Source organism: Castor canadensis, chromosome 12 (genome assembly GCF_047511655.1).
Source record: "Castor canadensis chromosome 12, mCasCan1.hap1v2, whole genome shotgun sequence".
In the NCBI taxonomy this organism is placed as follows: Eukaryota; Metazoa; Chordata; class Mammalia; order Rodentia; family Castoridae; genus Castor; species Castor canadensis.
Genome location: NC_133397.1, coordinates 48,514,301 through 48,536,312, shown reverse-complemented (window position 1 = coordinate 48,536,312; position 22,012 = coordinate 48,514,301). Strand labels below are relative to the sequence as shown.

The 22,012-nt window shown below is 37.8% G+C and overlaps 1 long non-coding RNA gene across 1 annotated transcript in view; it reads left to right on the top strand.

Annotated features, from left to right (window-relative positions):
* LOC141414814 (uncharacterized) overlaps window positions 1-22,012 on the top strand; it is an 81,002-nt gene that overhangs the window by 54,501 nt on the left and 4,489 nt on the right. Inside the window, exon 3 of the long non-coding RNA XR_012439693.1 lies at window positions 3,277-3,407. This is a non-coding gene — a long non-coding RNA (uncharacterized lncRNA). The remainder of the gene's footprint in view (window positions 1-3,276; window positions 3,408-22,012) is intronic.

Here is a 22,012-nt window from a genome sequence, read left to right as displayed (position 1 = left end):
GTGCCACACAAGTCTACAAGAGGAAACTCTTCTGACCAGCTGACAGTTTTCTTCCTCTCTTTTCAGGGAAAGTCAGGGTTTTCAGTAAATGTGTAACTGAAATACACCACTGCCCAAGTGGTATAAAGCTTGGTTACCAGTCCCACCTCTCAAGGACTTGCAATTCTTTGCTGGATACAATCTTGACATACACTTTGGAAGCTTCATCAGTCACAGAATCATAACATTCAGATCTGGAAAAGAAGATATGGCCACTTTCTTAAACTTAATTATTGATTGAGCACAGATTATACAGGGCACCTTACATGCTTTGTTTTGTTTAGTCCTCATAATAACATTCTATGAAGTATGAGTATTAATGGTCCCATTTTGCAGATGAGAAAATTAAATTCATAGAGGTTTAGTAAGGGCCTTGACCCAGGTGTCATTAACCCTAGAGCCCATAATCTTCACCACTACTAGACTTTAAGGTCCAAAGGCAAGAAGCCACAGGTCACACAGCTACATAGTAGCAGACATGAAGCTAGATTTCAGTTTTCTTTGTAACTATATGATACTGATTCCTAAAGAATAATAGAGTATATTTTGCCCTAAAGAATTATTCAATCTGTCATAGCCAAATAAATAGTTTATTTAAAAGCAAAGCTGCTAAATTACAATTCACTGGCTAAAATGGACCTCTGGGAAGTTTCTTATGAATTCTATATCTATTTATACTTTAACCCCAATGGCTAAATGCTAAAATCATGCCTTTCTACTGCTGAAGACACAGAAAACATAAAACCCACACATATTTATGAAGTAGCTGCCTCATCCCATACTAATGTTGCTGACAATTTAAAAATCAAAACAAAACAAATCATTAATCCATTTGTAGCACCATGGGGAATCACTTGGGGAGTTCTGAAGACCAGGCTTGGTTTAGTGCTTACAAGTAGGTAAAAAAATGTACCATATTCAGGATTCATCATCAAGTTTAAATAGCAGATATCAACTCTATCTTCTGCAAAGTTTCAACTGAAGGATCCATTAAAGATATTACAGTCTGTAAAATATAGATAAACTTCCCATTTGGCAAATGGCTCTCTCTGTGTGTCTTAGTGGTCCACCCACCAATGGTGGCTTCCATGGAGAACCTTCTTCGGCTCACCAACGACTATCTACCAAAATAAGAGTGTGCACATAATGAAATATGGTCTAATAAGAAATATGGTTAATTGCCATACTGAGTTGTAATACTGATTCCTTGAAGCAAAAGAAAGTATGAAGGGAGTTTTTTTGAGTGTTCTTAATTCAGTGTTTGTTTTTCCCTCTGTTTCTTGTCATCTTCTCTCTTAGTTTCTTTCCCTCCTTTCAGATTGGCAGGCTGTGTTTGGCTGTTGAGAAGAATGGAGGTAAAGGCCAAAATAATTTAAGCTGATGTATAAAACACGTAATCACTAATACCCATAGAATTCTGTTTCCTGTGACTCCAACCAGGAACTTTAGAAGAAGTAAAAGTAATATTTCTTTGCACAAGTTATTGTTTTAGAGGGGTCACAATGAATTATATTAAAAAGGAAACTTATCATCATTATGATTATTGACAAATATTTTCTGAGCACAGGATGTGCTTGAAACAGTGCCAAAAGCTGTGTATTCCTGAAGGCTTTAAGAAACATGTTCTAAAGAAATGGGAATTCCTCTTTGAACCTCAATGTTCAATCCTAATGGATTTGGGAGGTGCATAAAACCAGACCTTATTTCAGGTTTTTTGTTTGTTTGTTTGGTTGGTTTTTTTTTTTTTGCGGTACTGGAGCTTAAACTCAGGGCCTCACACTTGCTACGCTTTGCTAGGCAGGAGCTCTATCACTTGACTACTCTACCAGCCCTTATTTCAAGTTTTAATTATACATTGTAAAGATTTTAATATTTCATTTACATGGGATTTTATGGATTTTAACTATTTTCTTTAAGTCACTTTTCAGAACAAGCCCTCTTTTCTCACTTTATACATAAAATGTTTTAACTGGTCATATTTAACTTTAAATATCTATGATAGAGGGACACAAATTCATTTAAGAAACTAAGCCTGTGAAAACTGAGTAGTAAATATTTATGAAGATAGTAATGTTCTCTTTCTTGATGTGGGTGGTGGATATAAGGGTGTGTTCACTTTGCAATAATTCATCAAACTGTGCACTTATGATTTCTGCATTTTTCTCTTACGTGTGTTTATCTCAATAGAATCATTTAAAAATATGTGTTTCTAAAGAATTCTGACTTCCCTTCCCCAAACACATGCAAGTCCACAATCAGAATAGGCAGAGTGTTTATTCTCACTATTCTATAACCCTCACTGGGTGAGCAGTCTCCTAAGAGATTGCTTTAGAGCCGCAGGCCTTAGGCACGGGGGCTTTGCATGCTTCCCTCTTCCCCACTCCCACACACCATGGGCTTTCTTCCCTAGACAGGACCCTTCTCTAATAGGTCCAGAACTTCCCTTAGCATCATTTTTACAAATGATGTAAAAAAGATTTCTTTCATTTTTTTCTTCATAGTACTCTGGACATCGCTGCTCCTGCCCCACAGAGTTCCAGGTCTCCTCTCACAAGTACTGCTAGGTGACTTTCTCAGGCTCCTCTTCACAAAGGGCCCTTAGACTAATAAAATGGCCATGCCTCATGATTTCTTCTTTCTCCTTTTCTTACTGTATTTCTGGAACTCGTGTTTCCAGAAAATGAGTCCCATGCTTTTTTGTAACTCCATGAAAAGATACTGCTATTAGACATTCTCCCATTGTATTTAAGAATCTTCCTGCTAGGGCATTTGTCATGATCTACTTAAAATTCTTACTACAACCTAGCACATGGTAATTACTCATTAAGTAATAGGTTTTGTGGGAAAGGGACAATACCCAGAATTGTACAAGTGCCCTACCACTGAGCCCAACTCTTTTGTTTTTATTTTGTTTTTGAGATGGGTCTAAATAATTTTCCCAGAACTGGCCTCAAACTCACAATTCTCTTGTCTCTGCCTCTTTGCCACCATGCCTGGTTGATAGCAGCTTTTTATATTGGTGGTCGTAGTAATATGGTTCTATACCAGACATTGTTAGACACTTTACATAAATAGTCTTATTTAAACCTCTAGCAATCCTATAAGACAGATTTTGGGATCTCATTTTAAGATGAGAAGCCTGGGCTTTTGTAGAGAGTTGGGCTTTTTTTGCTGAGCCACAAGTCAGTTAAAATATCCATAGGGTGCATTTGTTTCTAAATAACCACCTTCTTGCAGGATCTGAATCCTGCCAGATTGTGGCATGTCACTCCACCCCTGAATAAGAAGTCATTGAGTCTCAGTTGGGCACTGTGAGAATTCCAGAAGACATCACAACCTTGACCCTTGCTCCAAGGATCTGATGATGGGTAAGTCAGCCCTTTCGCAACCTCATCCAACATTGTGTCATTGAGACTTGAGGGCCTACCAGATTCAGGTACCTAACCACCTTCCACTCTTGTGTTTGTTGCCTTTAGCATTTCTTCTATCTTCCCTCTAAGTGTCCTCTTAGAAAACTGGGACAAACTTAAAGACTGAAGTTTCTTTCCTATTGCAAGAATCTTCAAAGGTCTGAGTTGTACATAGTTTGTCCTAAAAATTTCCAGTTTTAACTTCCTTCTGTTACTGTGGGTATACTCTACCCAAGAAGGTAGGCCCAGGCTGATTTGGCCACTACAAAAATAAATCCATGTCGCTGAGGTTAGTTACTGCTATGTCTCTGGTCTCTAGAAGAATTCCTTCAGAATATTTTTTTTTAAGAAAGGGAAGGTGACATAAGCCAAATCTTAAGCATTACAACCCAATTTCACACAAGCAACTCCTAAAAGACTATTCTAATTGCAACTAATTTATTTCTCTCTAATTTCTCGTGTCACTATCATTATCCAAACTGCTCATGGCATTTCTTAAAGAGGTTGTTTATTCATTTGCTTGGCTCCCAGTTTGGGAGAATGTAACATATCCCTTGAAGTACAGTTGGCTTCTTTGAACTAATGAAAGATAAAGCCTATTTTTATGAGGGCCAGCCTCTGTATCAATAACATATGCTCTCTTGTTCTTGGTGACTGTCTATTCAAGAATGTCTCCACCATTCAGAATGTGAAAAACATGCCGATGGGAAGCTCAGCTCAATGGCAGTTCTGGCTTTGGCTTCAGGCTGGACACCACTTATGCACAGTGTGACTCAAACTCCCTTCTCGTAATGCCTTATCTCTAGACACCGTGCTCCATGAATCCCTTTCTCTATTTGTAATCACTTCTAATCCTCATGCTTCTCTGTCTGACCTTCTCTTCCCACAAAAATTCAGAAAGTATGCACTTAATAAACAAACAAATTCATTGACAAAGATAGATGAATTCAGGGCAGCTTTAACCAAAATTCAGCTTCAAACTGGTATTTAACAAAATTACAGCCAAAATGCTCATTTGTAACTCTAGCCAACTATTTTATTGAAACCAATTTGAAGCCAAACATTTTCTGAATGCCTACAAGGCTACAAAAATAATAAATAATGTTTGGCTTTCTTTTAAACCTTGAAGGATTCAGAGTCTTGATCACAGAAAGAACAAGAAGAAATGGTAAAAGGAAACAGACCTGAAACAGGTTATTGTTTAGTAAGTGACTCCCAAGCAGAAATCGAATAGAGGAAGTTCTTTGGGGAGCCTTCAGCTCACTACAATTGCTAGGAAATTGGGATAAAGAAAAGGGTCACATTAAGTGAGTTCTCATTCACCAGTACTCTCAATTGGTTTTTATAGATTTTCTGACTTCCTTTTAAGTTAATTTCCAAAAGGAATGTGACAAAATTAGTACAACTCTAGCACTAGCATGTGTTTGAGTATTCAAAAAGGTGAGGTGTTACAGAATTTAGACCTGCAGCCTAAGGGAGTGCTAGATTCCTAAGTCCATAAAGAAGAGAAAAACTGAATCACAAATATAGCTTTTAGCAACTCTAGGTGACACTGAGCTGTGAGAAACTGTTAAAATCATGCAAATTTAGAAGCCTCTCAATTCTGAAGTAGGGACACTACTTGACATATACCCTAATATACATCAATAACAAACTAGTAACTCAAGCAAAGTACAAAAGCAAATTTGGAAAACTTCTAGAATTAGGAAAATGACAAAGAAGACACATACATAAAAATAAGAGTGGAATTTGGGCACCTTTTCTAAAACCTACTGATCAAAAATTTGAAGGTGCAATAGAAAAAAATTATTTAGTTAATCAAAGCATAGAGTAACAAATTAAAATAAACGTAGAGTTTATTGAGGGTCTAGGTATCAGATTCTGTACTAGGGAGACACTTTTACACATATTACACTTAGCTTTTCACAATCTCATGCATAGCTATTAACACGGAAACTGGGATCCCAGGAAATAAAGTAATTTCCCTTAAAGCTGACAGCTAGGCACATGATAAAAGCGAGATCACACAAGGGAGGAGTGAGGATAGGTAAGACACCTAAAAAATTAGCTAGCATTTGTTGCCCTTAACGCAGAGAAACTAAAGCAGATACCTTAAAAGCAACTGAGGCCAATAGGAAAAGGGGACCAGGAACTAGAGAAAAGGTTAGATCAAAAAGAATTAACCTAGAAGGTAACACACACGCACAGGAAATCAATGTGAGTCAATGCCCTGTATAGCTATCCTTATCTCAACCAGCAAAAACCCTTGTTCCTTCCTATTATTGCTTATACTCTCTCTACAACAAAATTAGAAATAAGGGCAAAATAGTTTCTGCCGGGTATTGAGGGGGTGGGGGGGACAGGGAGGGGGCAGAGTGGGTGGTAAGGGAGGGGTGGGGGCAGGGGGGAGAAATGACCCAAGCCTTGTATGCACATATGAATAATAAAATAATAATTAAAATAAATAAATAAATCAATAAATAAGATATCAAAAAGACAAAAAAAAAAAAGCTGACAGCTAGGAAGTGATGGAACTAGGAATCCCACCCAGGTCTACCTCACTCTAAAACCCATGTGTTTCTCAACACCCTATGCTCCATTTCATAGCCAAACTAACAGCAGGAAGAATAATCCTTCCAAGTTTTCAAAAAGCATCCAAGTAATTCCAGCTTTGAAAAAAGTAGCACCACAGTCTTTAGGAAAATATTAAAAATTGCCACCATCTGAACAGACCCAATAACTGGAAAAGACTTTCTCTATTATACCAAAATAAACATCTATAGAAAGTCTCTAATAGAACTAAATCATAAATGCATACATTGCAATTGCCCCCCAAAATGTCTATGGAAAACTTTCTATGTATTTGGTAATATCCCTCGGAATACTTGAACATGTGTATGCAGTGCTACGAACAGTTTATTTCTTGGTATTTCACTCTGCTACTAATTTTCAGTTTGTCTAGTGTGTGGTCTGTCTATCCACTTTAGAATAGTGATTATCAAAACCACTTTTTACCAGTTTCCTCCATTTTATTTTTTAAACACCCATAACAGCAGCCCAGTAATGTAGGCAAGGCAGCAAAGTCCGTGTCCGCATTTTCCTCAGAGACTTCCCCTTAGAAGTTACGGTCACGAACATGACCTATGGTTTGGATTCATCCCCAACTATCTCATCTTCCTCATCAATACACAATAAGCGTTTCAATTTATGATTTTTTAGCAATGTTTTCTAGTACCAGGAAGAACTACATCTTATTCATGCCATCCCTTGACAGCTCCTTTTCAATGTTAAACTTTCTAGAGAAAAGAGAAAATCAAATCTAAAGTTAAGAAAAAAGAAAAAGCTGAACTATGACTCATGTTGAAGTTGGGTTTGAATCAACCCACCCAGCTGAAAGAAAAGAACATGTCAAATGACAGGCTTTTGTTTTTTGACTAGGATAAAATCTGCTTATTTTTGATCCTGAGTAATTTGACTCCTAAAATAAACTTAAAATCATGTTTTAACTGTAAACTTAATGCTATATTTTAAAATATCAAAATAATCTTAAAGCTATATTTTAATCCCTCATAATGGTCTCTGGGATTACAATTTTATCTAGAATTTCATATGAGGAACAAGATTATATTCACTTGCTCTTTCTTGATTATTTTGTAATTCTATATTTACCTGACTTTTTTCATGAAAAGCCATTTTTCTAGCTGAGCAAATTATTATTATCCAAGTTTCAATTATTTAAGAACAAGTTATAAGCTGGAATCAGCAATTAACGTGGTTCAACAAACATACGCATTAGTTCAACAAATTTCTGTTGAATACCGATTAAATGGTAAATGCTATAATAAGAATTGTATAGCTGAGAATTTAAAGATAAATAAGCATGGTCCCTACATATAGAAGTTCATAGCCTAATGAAAGATACAACATATAAGCAAGAAAATATTACTTTGCATAACAGGTGCCAAGATAGAATGGGATTGCCAACAAGGGCTGGAGAAAGGAGTATATACTATTTTTCAATGCATGTCCATTATACAGGTGTGCATGTGTGAACATGTGTATGCTGGATCAAAGGGAAAGGAAAATAAAACCATCCCAAGTATGAGCAAAGGCATAATGCAGATTTTTGCATTCTTGGAACTTCAAGGAATTTGTGTTGGCTAGAGTCTACAATGTAAAAAAAAGAAATGGTCTTGTATGAAATTGAGAGAAAGACAGGAAGAAATCCATACCAAAGTACAAAATCTCAGTCCCCAAACCAGACCTAATGAATCAAAAATCTGTTAAGTGGATCTGTATTTATAATAGGAGTCCTGCTGCTTCTTATGCTCACCGAGGTTGAAAAACCTGAAGCAGACAGTGGAGAACATCTGAAGGCACTTCCTCTTCCCTCCTTTCTTGATTATTATTCCTACCCTACCATTGATCAGCCTCACCCACTGGGCTAAAGGAGCTGTGGTTCATGGCCCAATATCACTTAGCCATAATAAAGGCGCATAAGCCAAAGGGGAAGACATGGAAACCACCATATACAAAGGTAATGGGGCAGACCTCCATCGTCATACCTGCCCATCTGGTGATTCTGTGGTCATTACTTTTTTTCTACTTATGTAATTGCTGGGTTTCTTATCCCAGGAAGTGTTTGAATGTTTAGCTTTGGTATTTCCAAATTGTTTATAAAGCTTGTTTGAATTTTTTTTTTGAATGATTGGTTCTACATCTACCTGTACTCCTATTAAGTTGTATTTCTTATTATGTAAGGATTAAATCAAGTAGATTCTTTCTAAATCCAAAGATACTTTTATGACATAATATACAACACTGACTATGCCAGAAATCTGTGAAAACAGGTATCAATTCAGCAAGAGGAATAGTTCACGTTAATGTCTCATCAAGAAAAATGCAGGGAGACACATGGGATTTCAGTGTTAGGTCTTCACCTGGTACACTCAGTGAACAGAGACATGCTTCTACCTCAGGTATCCAAGTGCTCTGCTCATATGGTTTTTTTTGCAGGTCTAACCTGGATGGCTTTGAGTTGGCTTAATCTCAGCTGGCAACTGTGAGATGTTCATATAATCCCTCACAGTGGTCTCTGGGATTGTGCTAAACAGAGCAATTTTCTTGCCCATGTGGATCCAAAGTTTGCATGGCAACCAAAATTAGAGTACCAAATTTCTGTTTCATGACCAAGGGAAAAAAAGCTATGATAGCTACTGTTTCATGCTCAACCTCTTCTAATGTTACTAAAGCTTTTCTGAAGTACTGCTGAGCTGGAAAGGAAACCAGCATTGGGAATTAACTTGCCTTTATTGAAATCACTTGCACTTACGGTGCTCTTCCAATGCCTCTTGCTTTTTTTAAAAAATTGCAGCCAAGGGAGTTTGGGTTTTAGAAGCAGAACCCAAAATGTTTCCCTTTGAAAGTTCCTCTCACTGTCTTTGTGGGTACTACTGCATCAAATTCTAAGCATTCAATCCAAAAAGGGATGCTTTCCTGCCAGACCCTCCTCAAACTCCAACACTCAGATTTTCACATTCAGTTGCCCTTCCTCATTCCTTCCATGAATGTTTCACATTCAACTGTCCTAATTAACATTGAAATTTAGAATTAACTGTGAATCAGTCTGAGGTTGTCACCAGGCTCTTGAGTCATACCCAACTCTAATTCTTATTGACCCTGGAAACAGGTGTAAACCTCATGTCTGCAAAAGGAATAAGAACAAAATTAATTCCTCAGGATAAAAAGTCAGGCCAGTTCTCTTTCTCATTCACCCAGAAACACTAAACAAATCAGATGAACCAAATTTATAGTTAAATGTATGATGAACTTTTATAACAAAAATTATTAAAGATGCTATATCAAAGGTCTTAAATGGCATTAGCTCCTTTGGTAATGGCAGTTACCCAGAGAAGTCCATATGCCTTAGCTGTATAAAATTACACCTCTCTATCAAGGCAGATATATGACACATTAACTTTTCTTGCCAGGGATTAAGATTGGGTAGAAGGAAGTCAATGCGAGAACTAGTTATTCCCAGAATAAGAGGGCAAATACTAAACTACAAAGCAAGGAAATAGCACCTCTGGTAAAGAGAGGGCTTCATATTAATCTTCAGGGTTCATTGTGGCTCTTTTTGGAACTTTCCCAAAACTATATCCTCCTGCTAGTTAAAGTAACCGTTTTATAAATATTAAAAAATCCCTGAATTCCAAGTCTTGGTGACAGTTTCTCACAAAGAAGACAAATGTAGGGCTGGCAGAGTGGCTCAAATGGTAGAGAACACCTTTCCAGCAAGCGTGAGGCCCTGAGTTCAAACCCAGTACTGCCAAAAAAAAAAAAAGTAAAAAAGTAAAAGAAAAGTAAATTCAACAGAGTAAGAAGTATTTTAGCAGAGTTTGGTGGCCCTTGCCTATAATCCTAGCTTCTTGGGAGGTGAAGATTGGGAGAGCTGCCAGGGTTTTAAAAAAAAATAGTGAGACCCTGTCAAAAAACAAGTCAAAAAGGGCTAGAGGCATGGCTTAAGTGAAAGAGTGCTTGCCTAGTAAGTATAAGGTCCTGAGTTCAAGACTCAGTAACACACACACACACACAAGAAGGATTTTAAAACTATTCGAGTACATACTGTGCATCAGGACCATCATTGCTGCCTACTTGTGCATGCTGTATGTGTCCTGTTTTCTTTAAATGTCCACAGTACTCTCTGTATTCAGAGGCACCGGGGGAGCTTTTGAAAATGCCAGTGTCCACCAAAGATGAATTAAATCAGAATGCCTCAGGTAAGGTCTGAGCATCACTTTCAGAGTTACCCAGAGGATTCTAAAGTGCAATTAGAAGTAAGAATCAACAAAGAAGCTGGGGGTGAAGTGAAGTGAGAAAAAATGGTTAGGAAAGGGGTTTGAACAAGAGAGCTGGCGGGGAGGGGAAGGGGAAGGGCAAGACTTTGGAAACAACTGGAGAGTTTTCATTAAAGAAGTAGTATGATTTGTAATATAGTTTGACCAAATAGACTTTTCTCCAAACTTAATTATAAACTCTAAAGTAAAATATTTATTTTTACTTTCAAATAACTTCCTTGCAATTTTACTTTAAATATAGACCACAGGATAGAGAGGTTCCAACCAAGAAAAGCTAATATAAAGGAACAAGAAAGAAACCTCAAGAATCAGGAACCCCCTCTCTTTTACATGACTAGTTAGCTGAATCTCTGGTTTTTAAAATCATCTACTGTTTTAGACACATTAACTCCAACTTTTCTTTTTTTAAGCTTAATAATTCAGAATTGCATTAAGGGAGTAATTAGCACCAAAACAAGTGAAGGATTTGGCAACTCTGTCAATGAGATATTCAAAACCTTGTTTGTAAGATCTGGTTTCACTGAGGGAGGCCCAGTCTTTTAGGAATGAAGCTCTGTCTTGCTCACTACCTGAGAACTTATTATGAACTCTGGGAACAAGTCCTCAGTGCTCTACCACTACCTATAGCATGGCACTAGTTACCCCATTCTCCACTTGTGCCGTGGAGACTATGCAAGTCAGGTGGAGCAACCAGCCTTAAACCAGAGGAAAAAGGTAGCCTACAGGCCTGAGCATTAGGTATGTACTTCATCTAAGATCCCAAGCTGTTGTAAGCCTGAATTCTATTTCTGCCAAGTATAGATGGCCATGTCCTGCTCATCCTCCAGCCTGTGTCTTCCTATCTGACACTGGATCCTCAGCTCACCAAGTTTTGTTCATGTTAAACCTCACCTCTAGGCCTGGACTTGCCTTTGCCCTTAGGATCCACACTGGCCATGTGCCTTCTGCAACCCTGGACTGTTCAGAGCCCAATGCAACAGGCATCTCAGTACTGCTCCTTTGGTTGTTACCTGTGTCCTGACCCAGTTGTCTCAGCATGTACTGCACCTCAAACAGGAGAGGAGGGACAAGACGTGTACTGAATGTTCTTTAAGCACCTCTGGTTTCTCCCCTCTTGTGCACGGTGCCACAAGAGGTCAATGGCTTCCCCCGAGCTCCTTGCTTTTCATGTTTCCTGACAGTTACTCAACTGAGAAAAAGTCACCTCCTGAGCTTATTCTTCTGTATATATGTTGGCCAAACTTCTTTAATTCTAGAAATCAAAATTTAATTCCTAGCCTAAAAATACCACAAGGCTTGCAACCACATTAGACATCTAAGGCTAGCAGCTTAGCTGGCTCAGGAGGTATCAAAAACAAACTAGCTAGATGCCTTTCCTTCCTGCCTTCCAAGATTGCATTTTCTTCTACATCTGAATGAATGGAATGAGCAATATGTATGGGCAGGCTTAAGCCAGGCCAATAAGAGTCCCATCTGTCACCAAGAGAGACTGAAGTCACTGGCAGAGTCAAAGCAGCCAGAGACACCTAGCAGCAAACCTCATAAAGGCTGCAAAGTAGCCTGAAGCACCCACTGTGTTCTGTGGAAATCCAGATTAGAATTGTGGCTGTCTCCCATGCCAATCAACAGTTACTGAATGCTCAGACAATCCATCTTTATCTTCCTTTGATAATGCCCCCCCAATCAAAACCAAAATAATGGCAAAACAAAATAAACAAAAATGGCTTGTTTTAAGTGATCATTGTAAGGTCACCATGACCTCTAAAGCTGCCCATTCTATCTAAGCCAGAGCTATCTACCACTAAGATAGAAATAGATAGAGAAACCATTCCTGATCTAATCCTGTATTAGCTTCAGCATCTCAAGTTTGGTAACCCTGACAGGTACCCAATTTGGGCTGATCCAGCCCATTCTTCTGAGCAATCCTTGAAGCCCAGACTTGAAGCTCAGACTTCTAAATAACTATACTTTCCTTTGAGGGTTATTATATTATTAAATTCCCATTCTCAAAACCCACTGCACTCACACCCCACACGCCACTAACAGTGAATATGGTGACCTGGAGAGAATAAGGAGAAGATACAGAGCTAAACTAACATGCTGGACCAAGAAGAAACCTAGCTTCAAGTTCTGCTACCCATAAAATATGGCTGCTTTTCATTTTCCATTCAACAAGAAGTTAATGCCAATGAGGTACCAAGCTCTGTACTGGGAATGCAACCATGAACAAACCATCCCCGCCCCCAGTCTAGTGGAAGAGGTGGTGGTTAAATTAATCATGTAACTTTAATTTACATTATAATTACACTCCATTGTAATTATATATGATTAGCTGCTGTGAACAAAGGATAGGAAAACTTATTTATACTGAGAGTGGGGTAAGCATTTGAAGAATGGGCAGAAATTTGGGAAAAAGGAATTTCTATCAACTCTAGGAATGGATAAGGCTTCCATATGGCTAATAAATTTGTCACCTAGCATGGATACACCAGAGGATCTTTCCAGAAAAACTCAAAAAAATACTCTGGAAAGGGTGACCCTCACTTTTTATTATAGACCTCTCAATTACTGGGAGATGCCCTTCAGCCTACACAGTGTTCCAAAGATAGTTCAAAACTGTGACCTGAATTTTAGGATTTTGTTTTATAGTGTGCAATTTCTGAGTTGTCGTCCCTTACTATCATTTTGCACCACCTATAGGCATTCTTGCCATGTTTTAAAACTCCAGAATCATTATTAGTTGACCAGAGAAAGCAGGGTGTCTTTTCTATGATTTTTCTGGAGTGAAAAGAAATGAACACAGGTCATAGCACATGTACTCCTACAAAACCTATAATAATATAGAAAAGTTTAGCAAGCCACATTCCTGAACTATGATAATTGCTGGAACTTAAACTTCTCAAGTGATTAACTTTGATCTTTTTTCCTTCAGATCATCATACTTATTTATCAAAGTCCTGCTAAAGATAACCTGGTCCAATAACCCAGTTGTCTCTGACTAGGTCAGGATAGTAATTCTCAAATTATGCATCACCAGGCAACTTGTTAAAAATACCAGTTATTGGACCCATTCAGTTACTGGACCTACTAATTCAGAAACTCAAGATGTGGGTCCAAGCCTTCTATATCTTAACAAGCCCTCTGGATAATTCTGTTGCATGCTCAGCTTTGAGAACCACTGGCCCATAAGGCCTTTTCAACCATCTCCTTGAAACCCTCTTTCCCCACCTGATTCCCTGCAGTAGTTTGTAATGAAAGATGACATTCCCATATCCTCCCCACCAGCCACAATATCCCAGTTCTCAGGGCTTTTAAACATGGATACCTGAGCACTGTAGGAATTCTGAAGAAGCTTAGAATTATGCCATGGGGAGAATATTATTTCTCAATAGATTAACACCACACACTAGTTTTTAAAATTAAATTTAATTATTTCTAATCAATGAATCTGAAATTAAATGACTCAGAATTATATCATTCAAGTCCACTTTAGGATTTTCATATTTTTCAAATTATTATGACAAAACAGGAATGAATGGCCTAAGGAAAGCAATTTAAAAAAAAAAAAAAGAACCTTTTTAAAATCACTTACCAAGAGTCTTTTCTCCCATTTCTTTCATGGGGGCAGGAAATGTTTACCTCTTTTTTCCATTTCTCTCCACTTTTATCCTGTTATACTAAATTTCTTTCCTAATAACTTTTTAAAAACTTCTTATCCACACTAGATAGCCATGAAATAAGTGATTATGTAAGTAAATTTATATAGTTATATTAGAATGTCTCTTAGTAAATTGGGGAATTTATTCATTAGTATGACATTAAATTACTTTATTATGTGATAGTATAAAGAGTTCCTTAACCAAAAATTTCATATGAAGGAATGAAAACGAACCAGTTGCCACAGGTGGAAATACATAATACTTAATATAATCATTACAGTTTTTGATGTCGCAGATACTGCATCAGGAACTGATTGGATAACAATCGGCCACCATCAGTTCCTAATGCATTGCCTTCAGCATCTAAACAAGCACCAGTAAGCATCTCAAGTTAGATTTGCTGTAATGTGTTTAAAGGAAGAAGTCTTAATTTAACCATGAAGAGAAATATTTCTGTAAGAGGTGATCCCAAGCTGTTAAAACACCTATCATTTCATATCTTGAGGGAAAATCAGTAGATATTTTTCTTGACTTATCTTTGCTTATTTTTAACCTTGATTTTGTAGGGTTTAAATAGTTATTGCTATTTAGATAGGGATTATTTCCCACTAGAACCAGTAAAATAAATACTATTATTAGAAAAATGGTATAAATCAGTAAATAGAAAAAATAACAGGTTATTTAAATTCTACTTTCAACTAGTACAAATTCATTTGTATTTCCAGAATTTTCTTGTTGGAGGGTCAAGATGGTTTGATCAACTCATTTTACTCCACTTAATGCTTCATTTATGATTGGTTGACCCAGCATCATTGACTTTCTTCATCACTGCAGCCTTTCTCTGACTAGCAATGTGACAATGTAGCAAATGAAACTGTCTCATTTAATAATAAAAATTATGTAATGTTTATGAAAATTTATTGAACACCTATTAGTGCCAAGTATTATTCTAGGCACTTGTGGTACAGCAGTAAGTAAAAGAAAATTACTTGCATATTTGTGAAGGGAACAGATTAAAAACCTAATTTATAATCTTCACTGTGAAATCAAGAGTTTTCAAAGGAACAACAACCTTGAAATAAATATGTTTTAACATGGATTGATCATTTGTATAAGTAATTTCTACAACTTTTGTAGATGCTTACCATATAACTATAGCTTTACAATATGTATGCTCTACATGTTTTCCATAGGCCCAGCTCAATACCCTCCTTAAAGGGAGAAAAGGCTACTGTGCAGGATCTCTAAATAGTCTTCTCTAAAGGTAATTTGAGGCATAAATTTTATGTTTATTAAATTTAAATATTACCCAAATATGAACCATATGTTCCAGTGCTAGTGAAATAATATAATATAAATAATTTTTAAAATAATCCCCACTCTTATTCATATATGACAAAGAGCATTAAATGAAATCTAATTCATGACCTCTAACAACACTTCTCAAAATCTCTTCTCTTGTTCTTAATGCCTCTACAGTTGCTCCCAAGCAAACTGTGGCAAACTCTTGCCAATTGTAAAATCTCCCTTTCATTTGGTTTATCTGTTTTTCCTCCTCTTTTTCTCCCATCTCTCCAATTATCTCTCACCCCCCATCCCTCCTACAGAATCAGACCCAAAAGTCATTGTGATCCACCAGTCAGAGTAGGTGTTAATAGAGATCAGGAAATCCAAAGAGTTTTAGCTCAGGTCCATCTCACAGTGAGCCACTAACTTCCCCAAACCATACTGTGGTCATTTCCCCACTTCCAGAATTATAATTAGAATAGTCATACTCAGCAGCTGACAGAACCCACACACTAGTTCCCTGAGCTGTGGAGTAAAGGCTTTTATGGTGGGAAAGGCCAAGTAAAAACCAACAGAACTGCCTCTACTTAGAAGAGTAATAAGCCAAAAGCAATCCCTGGAGGGATTTCATACATTAGTGCCACCATGGAGAACTAAAAGTTGCAGAAGTGGTGATTCCTACTACGTCCACATTCTTATGTGACCTATGCAGAAGACGGAAAGATCTTGGAGAATGATAATGGATTGTCGTAAACTTGACCAGGTGACAACTCCAGTTTGCAATTGCTGTACCAGAAGCTTGCTTGAGCAATTTAACATATTTCCTGACACCTGGAACACAGCTACTGATCTTTACTCACAGGTATTATTACTAAAAAATCACCAGAAGAAGTTGCTTTTAGCTGGCAAAGTTTGCAATCCACTTTTACCATCCTATCTCAGAGGTATATCAACTTTTCACCCTTATGCCATAATTTAGTTTACAAGGATCTTGATTACCTATCCCTTCCATAAGATATGACACTTGACTATTGCAATGATGATTTGATGCTTATTGGACCTAGAGAGTAATTAGTAGCAACCACTGGAAACTTATTGGCAAGACTTTTGCATATCATTAGGTAGAAAATAAATGCAACAAAAATTCAAGGGCCCTTTCAGGAATATCCTTCCCTGAAGGACAGTAGGCAGTACAGAAAGAAATCTTACCAGTGGTCAGAACTTTAGGTAGTATACCTCCCGGGCACTTTTCTTGGAAGAAGCAATGACCACATGTGTGATTTTATACCAGTTAATGGCTATGGCTGATTGTTTGGCTAGATGGACATGATTGAAAAATTGGTGACAAAGAAATTTGGAGAAGAGGTATGATGAGAGACTTCTTTGGGAAAAAGTGATGATATTGTGTCCATGTGAATGTACACCAAAGAAGAGGAGGATTTTAATAATCAACTGGATAAATTGACCTGTTTTATAAATACCAGTGAGCACTCTTCACATAACCACCCCTGTCATTGCCCAATAGCTTAAGAACAAAGTGGCCAGGATGGAAAGGATGGAGGTTATGCTTGGCCCAGCAACATGGGTTTTCATTTACCAAGGCCAACCTACCTGTGATCATGGTGCCAAATCTACCAGCAGTAGAGACCAACACTGAGTCCCCAAAGTGACACCATTCCTTGAGTCATCAGCCATCAACCTGACAACTGGTTGATTACATGGAAACTATTCCATCATGGAAGGGACAGAGGTTTGTTCCTATTTCAATGACACTTAGTATGGATATATATTTTCCTTTCCTGAATGTATTACTTCTGCCAAAACTACCATCCTTGAACTTATAGAATGCTTTGTCCATTGTCCTGGTATCCCACACACAGCAAGGAATTTATTTTCTTGATCAGAAAACAAAGGGTGTCAATAGGCTTATGATCATGGAATTCACTGGTCTACCATGTTACCCCCCAGCCTGCAGCAGCTAGCTTGATACAGTCATGCCTGTTGAAGACAATCATACTGGAATACCGTGTAGGACTGGGACAAGGTTCAACAGAAGGCTATATTTGTCCCAAATGAGCAATTAATGTGTCATTGGGCAAGTGGCTTGACCTTTGTGCCCCATTTTTTCTGTCTCAAAAATGGACATAATAACTTCATGGGGAGGTTATGAGATTACAGAATAACATGAATTTAGGTGTTTAAAATAATACCTGAGATAAAATATTCAGATTGTAGCATTTTTTACTATTGGTGTTTATGTGTATGTGTTCCTCAAAATTATACTCTCCATAGACAATCATAGTAATCTTTTTAAAGGGAAGAAGAGGTTATGATATTTTCATGCTGAAAATCTTCAACTTCCAAACAAATTTGCAGTAAAAAAATTTACTGCCTATAGAACCATGCATGTTTTAATTAACATCTACTCATCCCAATTTTATGCCATAAAATCCTCCTTGTATTAGTCAAGGTTCCAGAAAGAACCTAATTGTCTAGTCCAAAGCCTAGTCCAAAGAATCCGGGAACTTTGAAAGGTCCAGGGGCTTTTAACTGCAGCAATAGTAGAAAGCCTTTCCCATCTCCATCTTGAAGAAGCAACAGTAGAGGGAGTTATTGCCAGAATTGGAGGCCAGAGGCCAGTCAGAGGAGATAGGCCCTTAGGTAGGGGGAAGAAGCCACCATCAAGTCACATGCTACAGGACTTGGGGGACAGGAATAAATACTCCGACCTCTTTCTCCTCCTGGCCTCTATACTCCATCTAGTGCCTCCCATTAGACGAACTCACTTGGAATCAAAAGCCAAAGTTACCCTGGTAATGCAGTTTGAAAGGTAAGCTTATGGATGCACAAGAACAGGATGGTGAAAAGGCCCATGAGGTCAGAGGGAAAATGACCAGTATAGTTCATCATTTTTGTCCTTCAACGTGTGTGGCAATACTGGAGTTTGAACTCAGGGCCTTGTGTTTGCAAGGCAGGCACTCTACCACTTAAGCCCTCCTCCAACCCTTTTTGCTTTAGTTATTTTTCAAATAGGATCTTGCATTTATGCCCAGGCACACTTGAGCCATAATCCTCCTATTTATGCTTCCCGTGCAGCTGGGATGACAGGCATGCACCTTTTTACTGAATGAGATGGGGTCTTGTGAACTTTTTGCTCCAGCTGACCTCAAACTGCAATCCTCCAAATCTCTGCCTCCTGAATGTCTAGGATTACAGGCTTGAGCTACTGCACCAAGCTGTCTTTCAACACATTCTTCTATGGATGAAAACTCATGTACCCAACACAGGGGAAACAGATAGTCCTATAATACTGTATTACTCCTGGGTGTGATGTCAATTTAGTGCCACACCTACTTTGAACCTAAACTATAAAGTTTTAGTCACCACCAATGCCTTTAAAATGAGGTAGCAGAAAAAGGGAAGGTAGGGAAGCAATTAACATGCATAGTACACTTAAATTGAGAGCCAAGACTCCTTGGGGCTCCTCATACCCTAGCTATCAGGCACTTCACTGTGCTGGCCAAAGCAACTGACCCCTATTACCAAGAGGAATAGGTTCCTACTGTGACACAGTGGAAACAAGGAAGAGTATCGCTGGAACCCAGGAAATTTGCTAGGACACTATGCCTTGAAACACTGATCAGTAGGAAATTGGATCACCATCCCATAAAGACCACTGATGATTTGTATCCTGTAAGCAAAAATATTTGATTCACTCCACAAGGTAAAAATTCCCAACTAGCCATATTTATGACAGAGAGCAAGGGAACATGGAATAAGTTGAACATAGAATATGTCATGATTATCAACAGAGGCCCTATGACCAGCTACAGAAGCAGGAAGTACAGAAACTGCCACTTTCACAGAATTATGACTTAGGTAGAAGTTGCCCTCTCTTAGATGCCAGGACTTCCAAACCAACCTCAACTAAGACTTTAAGGAAATAAAACAATTCCTTAAGTAAATTATTAGATAAAATAGAGTCAATTCCTATTTTCACTCTTCAAATATGGATAAATAAGGTTCCAGTCTTTACAGGGCTGGCTTCTTATTTCTGACTGAGCTCAATGTCACCTCTTTCTTATTCAGTCTTCCAATGATCATCTGTCTATGCACTCTCCCACCCCTACACTCATTATCTCATCAGGTTGTATTTCCTTCCCAGCATTTCACATGCTCTGAAAGTATTTTCTATTTCTTTGTTTATTCCCTCCCCCACACTCCTACCCCTGCCCCACAAATCCAGTGACTTTGTCTATTTTCTTCAGTACCTGGAATAGTGCCTGGTACCTAGAAGATGTTTTGAAAACATTTCTAAATAGCATGGAGTCTGATGCCCTCCAAGAATGTAACATAAGAAACATGTGCCAAAAGACTCCTACAGAAGGGACAATCCTTTCAGTACAAGGAGAAAGTCAAAAGTATAGTTCCAGAACTGACAAGCATTAAAAAATATCCTGTAATTATATGTACTCTCTATCTTAAAGTGATCACAATGGTACAGGGATTCGGGGGAAAATTTTATGCATAATGCTTTGATTTATTATGGAGACAAAATGAAAATATGGACTATGGTGAGAAAAAGCACCTCTCTTTAAAAGAGGTAAAATGAAGTTTGGGATGTATAACTTAAGAACTGTGTTTTAATGACCATATGACATTTGTGAAGTCTGTGAGGAGAACTGTGTTGTTCCTCTGTATCACTCATCACCTCCCAAGGCTCTTGGAAGTAAGGATGCAGGTGGAAAGGCTTGAGAAATTGTGGGAAATGCTTTAGCATCTAAATCACAGAACTGAAGTTGGGCCACACCCTGCAAATAACATCATGGAAAATGCACCATCTAAGGTTCTGTTCATTTTTAGGGAGGCAAGTGACAAACCACAATGTTGTAACCTGTCACAATCCCTAATCCTGTTGTGCTTATTTGGACCAGAGGGAGAAAGTAGGCCTGTCTATTCCCTGTTATTAACCCATTAGTCTGGACTTAAGAACAACTTGGGAGTAAGGGCTGGGGCTCGTGTCACATCAGTCATAGATAACAAACTACATGAATATCTTTGTTTATAAATAATAGGCCCTCTGAGAATCCACGTGACATCCCAGGTGCTGGATGGCATCTGAAAGTTCTGAGAGACCTAAAAAATCACACATAGTCAGGCAAGTCCCTGGTGAATACACATCTAAGGACTTTTGCATGCATTGTTTATTCCAGCAACTTTATGGAATAAATTGCGTACAACAAATTAGTTTCAGATGGTGGGATATGAATAACTGATGTGCAGTGTAAAGGAAGGTGAACTCCCACTTTTGACCCCATCACTTCCCCTCTTGGGCATCTCAAACTCAGAATCCAGATGCAATTCACTTTTGAAATGCAGTAGAGATCAGAAAGTTAATAAGTGGTGAGGATTAGGGATTTCCAAAGCAATCTATGAGTGTTGTTAACTCGTTATATTGTCCTGTGAATTTTGGTTGTTGTACGTCCCGCGTGGGTAAAATTGAATCCATCCTTCCTCCATTCCTTCATTATGCACAACAATTAAAATTAAATCCCTTCCTGACATTTCCTACTTATGCAGACATCCCATAATAGATTCAGCTCAATGCACATTTAAAACCTCACTGCCTACTACACTGGGATAATTATTTGTATTCCTGAAAGAGATATGTTTTTTCCTGTTCCTTCCCCAAACTAATCTTTTTAGAATTATTTTTTCATTAACCTTAAAATTGACTACTTTTGGTGTACAGGTCTATGAATTTTGCTTAACATGTAGACTCACAGAACCACCACTGCAATCAAAAACTGAACAATTCTATCATTCCCCAAGTTCTCTGATGCTATTGCTTTGTAGTCCCCCATTGGCCTTTAAGCAGTGGAAAATCATTGATCTGTTCTTTCCTTTCATTGTTATTTTTTCAAGAATTTCCTATAATTTCCGTTATGTAACTTTTCATTTGGCAAAATGTCTTTGAAATCCATCCATGTTGCTGCACGTGACAATAGCCTGTAATCTGTCCGTTGCACAGATGCGTCCCTCACCCACTGAGGGACACTTGGGTTATTTCCATTTTTTGTAATTACAAATAAAGCTTTAATAAACATTTGCATGTCAGTTTTGTTGTGAATGTCAGTTTTCATTTCTCTTGGGTAAATACCTATGAGTGGGATTGCTTCGTTATATACTACATATATGTTTAGGTTTATATGAAGCTGCCAGACTTTCCCCAGGGTAGCTGTACATAATGTCTTTTTCATAAGTAAAATAACAATAGCCATTAAAAGTTGCCCCTTCACAGCAACTTTACTTGATTAGGTGATTCCAAAATGGTATTCATCACAATAGAACATTGCTCCTGAAGTAATCAGAGGCATTTGGTTTTACTACTTTGTCTTTCTACTTTTAAAGCTTCAATTAATTCTTTATATGTTTTGACATGATTTTGCAAACAAAATTAGATTTTTAAAAATTGTAGAAACATAAGGCCTGGAGGAATCTACTTATAAATGAGTAAATTTTAGTGAGATGGAAAACACAGGAGGAATTTTCCCCATAGTCAGTTTAAGCTATTTAACCCAGTGTCATATTCAAGTCCAACTTTCAATCCATAAATAAGTGCCTCCTTCTTCCCCTCCAAAAACATCCACCCCAGGTTAATTACAGAAGAAAATGGAACCTGAGTACCAGCCAGAAAAGATCATAGTTACCACTCTTTAGTTTCTATTTTAATGGGAAATACACGTGCAAGATACCCCAG